The 6,000-nt window shown below is 43.5% G+C and overlaps 1 long non-coding RNA gene across 1 annotated transcript in view; it reads right to left on the bottom strand.

The window, feature by feature from the left end:
• LOC131592520 (uncharacterized) overlaps positions 1 to 6,000 on the bottom strand; it is a 189,138-nt gene that overhangs the window by 99,399 nt on the left and 83,739 nt on the right. The window lies entirely within an intron of this gene.

Raw genomic sequence — 6,000 nt, 5'->3', positions numbered from 1 at the left:
GATTCCTTCCCGAGTCAAGCAGTAACGATCCACTCAGGCGGTAACGATCCACAACGACGCTTATCAGCCCGAGATAAAGAGCAGGACACGAGCAATCAAGTCAGACAATGAGAGTAGCCCGACTGAGATATCCATCTGCTTTCGCACCGGACCTGGACACTCCACCCCAGGAGTCCACCCAAAAGATGCAATCAGAAGGCACCCAGGACCATTCGCATGTGAAAGGACTCTGCCCAGTTGACTATTGACTCAGCTCCACGGATCCGGGAAATCTATTCAACCGCACATCTAGACTCTTTGTTGGACAGTGAGTACTCCGGGTTTTGCCTCAGGATACGAAAATCCCTATAAAAACCCCCGGACTTCGTGGATTTGGGAAAATCTGTACCTCTGGGTATAGACCCCTGTCCACCCGGCGCTGCGCTGATTTATTTTATTGTGGTTTTTTCTCTCGTTGCTTGTGATTGAAATTGTTTTATAATAAATTGCTTTTTATATTAACCTTATTTTGCTACCCCGTTTATAACAGTAACCAACTGGGCAAAAATGAGCTCCTGTTTTGTGAAAGACTCTTAACCAGTTTAAAAGCAACCTCTTTAGTTTAATGAGATTATGTCCTCTATTGCATGTCTGAGCACAACTCTTACTACCACTGAAAAGGTTTCCCTCTCCCCACAAGAGTTTTTCTTAAGCAGGTATGTATGTTAGCCTTCCGTCACACAAGCTGTGTACTGCATGTAAGTACTTACATCTGTGGAAGCTCAAAGCTGAATGCATATTCATGCCTTCCTGAATGAATGGTGTAAAGGCCTTCTTCAGAATTGTCATCATCTAGAAGGGAAAAACCCAATATGCTATTCCACCTGTGAACATTTTACATAGCATAATATATTATATAGGTTTATTTTCCAGAATAAGAGGGATTTATACATTCTTTACAATACTAAGAATACAGTGTCTCAGAAACAAGTCTCTCCAGTCCATTTGTATTAACTGCTAGATGTATCGCTGCAGAACTTTTAAGGTTAGGTGAGATTCCAAGATTCGCCTGACATAAAAGCAGAAGTTAACTTGTTTTAATTTATGATCTTGATTCCAAGTACTGACATAGTTGTAACTGCTGCCATTTCAAGGTCTGCCCGAAAGATCTGTAATGGAAACTGTTTTCCAATATGACTTCTAGTTAAAATGAAATAGAGCTCTCTAATAGTATTAAGTGATCTTAGTATTGTCTGCTACATTAATCGATTACACGTAGTAATTCAGCTTCCTCCTATCACCTGCCTAGCAAGTGTCCAAAAATTGTTTTTTTTAAAGAGTGCGCAAGCACCGCCTAGAAAGTACCAAACAAATTCAGGGGCACGAGAAGTGGCAAGCTGCCCAATTAATGTTGTTAAGAGCTAATGTATCAAAAATTCAAAGTTTAGCTTGATTTTGCTTGGATAGAAAAGACCCAAACATTTCCTAATTTCAATGAGAAAGCTGACCTTGTTTTATAGTCATGATTCCTTGTATTGCTTTAAATGCCCCAATAAATTTGTGGTTTGTTCCAATATAATTACCATGAACCCAGAAAAACCCCCGCTGATTCCAACAGAATAGAAAGTTATTTAGATAAAACAATTGAGCATTTCATATACAAAAGGGTTGGCATAATAAAGGCACATATAGTGGGATTACACAAAAGAGCCTTCCTGTTGTTAATAGTCTGAAGCATCATGAAGGAACAGTGCTACATTTTAAGATTTTTTTAGTTCCCACTGTTCTACAAAAGTGCTGATGCTCCAATTTCTTTAGTGCACCAGAAATGCTGAAACAAACCTATGCAAAAATATAAAACCCCTAGATCACTATTTACACAAATGCACCTGCAGCACGTAATGTCACTAAATAACGATCTTTGACACACTGAAAGAGCAAAGCAATGGGTATAATACTTTTTTGTTGTTGTTGTTAAGAAGCGCTTGGAGGGCTTTGTTTTTAATTAAAAATAATAGTGTTTTCCTTGAACATACATTTTTTCATCCTTTCTTTACTTCCTGTCAGATCAGCAGTCCCATTGAGCCTGAACAGCAGCAGCAGAATTATGGTAAGCAAATACTGAGCTGTCAGTCACAGACTAGGCTGGAGCAGGAGAGGACTGGCCTAAACAGGCACGAGCACATCCCCTGCCAACCACTCATATACATACAGTATACATTACACCCCGCTACATTTGCTCAGCAACTCTGCTCACAGTCTGGCCTGACTACCACAGAGGTAAGGAGAGAGGGGGAGGGCATGACCCATGCCTCACCGTCCGCTCTCCTCATACCACAGGGCCATGCTGCCGGCTTGTCCCGTGCAGACACCCCAATCCTGCACTTCTCTGAGGAGCATGTGCTGACCATTACTGAAAGGCAATTACAGATAGTGATGGCCAGGGGCGTGAGACAGGAGAGAGAACCGAGTGAGCGATGCAAGAGGCTGCAGGGCCGTGTGTCCCAACAGCCGCCCCTGCTCACAACTCCTTGCTGGCCCAGTGGATGTGCATGGCAGAAGCTTGAATACTTCTGTCTGTCTCCAGAGGTGAGCATTCCCAAGAAAGGCAGTGTGCCTTCTGGAGCCACTTCGCTCCGCCCCTCAGCACAAACACACTAGAGAGCGGGCAAAGGAGCTTCCCCCACGTCCCAGCCCACTACAATCAACGGCTGGCATCACCTTAGCAACAGGCTAACAAACCCCAGCAGGCCAATGACAAGGCAGGGACAGGGAGTGGTCTTCTAGACTATGCTAGGGTACAAGGCGTAGAGTTAAACTCCACTCTGCTGTGCAGCGAGTGTTCACAGTCCTGCCGCTGCAGCCAAGGGAAGGACAGTGGTGTCCCGGGACAACTGCTTAAGACTGTACGTGCTGCACATGCAGCACCAGTCTTGCTTCTGGTGTCGGAACGTGTCATATCTGTCCCTTCCCTGCCACCTTTTGTTCCCTTTCCAGACAAAACCAAGCACCTACTATCGAGGTCAGCATTTGGATCTACAGGCCACATACAAAGTCATTGCTGCTGCTTAAGCTGACAGACGCATAGGATCGCCTTTTTACTCGTAAGGATACATCCTGCTATGAATGACTCATGCATGCTTGAATGTTTCTGTCATCTGCAAGCCAGAGGTGAATGAATTTTTCACATGAGAGAATTATTCCTAAGGCAGCAGTATAAAGAACGCTTGAGCTAGAAAGACACCCCATGAGTGACCCGAGCTTGCTTGCATCACGGTAACATAATTAAAATCGATAGCAACTGCTATTTGCAGAGGATCTCTGCAGTAAATATACTTCAAATTAAAAAGCCAAAACAAAAACACACACACACACAAAAACCACACACCACCCCCCAAAAAAAGCCAAAACAACACACCAAAACACCCAACGAAATTATGTACTCAGTTTTAACATTTCCTCGTCCTAGGAATTGAGTCATCACCACCACCTGACGTGTGCAACCAATCTGCGGAGAGAAGGAATACTCCCTCCCTTCTTCCCAGGACTGGCCCCAAACAGGATTGAACCGCTTCTAACAAAGGGTAGAAACTTCAGAAATAACAAGCTTAGAGTCCCTTGTACTTTCACAACGTAACTATGCAAACAATAGATTAGCAAATTTAAGATCCACAATCCCACTCACAATGTAATACTCCATTTCCATACACAAAAATAAGGGAATTTGCAGGGCACTTTCCATTACTATAGGGGCTTAGCAGACTAGATTTTCACTGAATGCAGGTTCCAGAACTCCTCAGCTCAGAAGCGATGCTCCAATCATACAACCACGACCTCTTATTTGGCCTTTCAGACAGGTTTTTACATCTGGGCCCCCCACGTAGGAGTTGAATAAAAGAAATTAAAGTAATTTACAAGTATACTAGTTTAGAACAAAGGAAGAAATGGAAAATTACGGGTGCGGTGGTGATAGCACATCAAAGTAATCCACAGGAAATCTTTTATCTGCTAACAATGAATCAACCTTAAAAATAATTCTGCAAGTCAGACCTGTATCTGTTATGCGTCCAAAAAGTATAATGTTACATTTTAATTACACTTATGATTTGATAGGATGCTACCAAGAAAGTAATTTATTACATATCTGGTTTTGATTTAACGGCTATTTTCCCCATAGAGAAACAAATCACGCTAATATCACTAAGAAAAAAAAAAAACAAACAACAAAACAAAACAACGAAAAAACATTGTATATTTAAAAACACATATTAAAAACAATGCAAATCCTTATGAAAAGACTGTTAAAAGGCAGGTATTTTTTAAAAAAAGTCCTGTTTTCAGGTAATTTGAAAATGCACCTCAACATGTTTTTAAGTAAACGTTCAAATAATCAAAAATACAACCTAAGAATGCAACCAGCATTTCCTCATCTTTAGAAATAGGGAACGCTCTGAGACTGCATATTAAAAAGGGATAAACCAAGCAAAGATGCATATTTTTTTTCTGGAAATATGTCTGCATGTAGTGAATGAATAAGCGAAAAGCTTACCTCTTCCATGCCCAACTAGAACGTCCTTATGGTTAAAATACTCTATTTCTTCGGTGTAATTTTGTGTATAGGCAGTGTTGGATCCAGCATTTCTAGATTCGCTCCAACGTACTTTTGCATGTCCTCTTGCATGAATTTTAAGAGCTTTCACTCTAATTTCCCCAGTAACTTCAAAACTGATCCTTCCTGAGACTGTGTCCCCGCTAGAATACACGGGGATATTGCTGTTACTGAGACAGTCAAAGCTTATTGTCAAACTCTTCACCTTCCCCAGCACCATGATTTTTAACGGAGTGCATAAAAATATACTGTAAGGAAAACAAAAAAATAGTCAAGGTCTCATACAAAACGCGACCTTCGCTTTACACTGAACAACACCTCTGCTGCGTAAAGAGCCTGCCAACAAGATCAGCGTGTCCCCTACGAACACTTCATCGGAATGACTGTGAAGACAACGGCAGCCGCCCAACACTTGCGATATCCTTACAAAGGCAGCTGGACCGCACGCTGCCAGCTCACTTTAAGAACAGCTTTGTGAAAAAAAAAAAACCAAAAAAAAAAAAACAAAAAAAACACCACCCCCGCGCATGCGCAAAGCGAGTCGTGGCGGCGGTTTCCTCCACCGCTTGCGTGTCTTTCCTGTCGCGTTCGTTTTTCTTGTGTTATTACTTCTGTCTGTCTCGTGCAGAGAGAGCACTCCCTGGTGGAGTCAGGGCTCTACTGCGAGTTCGCAGTACAGTATTGAGATACGTACTGAAGAACTGAGAGAAAAACGTCTGGGGGGCCGGGGTGGGGGTGGTGCGAGGGCTCCTTGTCAGGAGGGTCGTCTCGTCTCTTCTCGTCTCATCGCCTGGCACGGCTTGGGGATCCTGGCTGGCTGGTTGGGAGGTTGTCTCGGAAGAAGCTGGCAGCTGAAATCGGGCAGCAGTCGGTGGGCACCAGGCCCCGGATTCTGGCAGCCGGCGGCATGGGTTCTCCCCCTCAGCCAGGGGTTGCCTGGCTAACAGTAAAGATCGCAACGATTCTGTCGGGGAAATGCTCGGCACGTCGCTCAGTTACAGACGTTACCCAAAACTTTTGTTCGTGAAGCGGATAATCCTAAGCAAATTATAGACAGAGCCTCGGCAGGTGAGGGGGGCACGGCTGCCTTTGCCGGCCTCCCCCCCTCCTCTTGCAGCACCTGCAATAGTTTTCTATTTTAATACTTTTAAATGTACGTAATATAAATCTTAGTCTGGTGTCTGGTTTGTTTGTTGCTGATGTTGTTGTGGGAAATAGGCAAGTTAGGGCTACTAATAGAAAACTTCACATTGATAGAGGTTTAGATGTTTACTTTTGATAATGCCACACTTTTGTACCCTCGCTCCTCAGTTAATGTGGCAGGTGCTGCAAGAGGAGGGGGGGAGGCCGGCAAAGGCAGCCGTGCCCCCCTCACCTGCCGAGGCTCTGTCTATAATTTGCTTAGGATTATC

The sequence above is a fragment of the Poecile atricapillus genome, chromosome W (genome assembly GCF_030490865.1).
Source record: "Poecile atricapillus isolate bPoeAtr1 chromosome W, bPoeAtr1.hap1, whole genome shotgun sequence".
Lineage (NCBI taxonomy): Eukaryota > Metazoa > Chordata > Aves > Passeriformes > Paridae > Poecile > Poecile atricapillus.
This window is presented reverse-complemented; position numbering and strand designations above follow the sequence as displayed.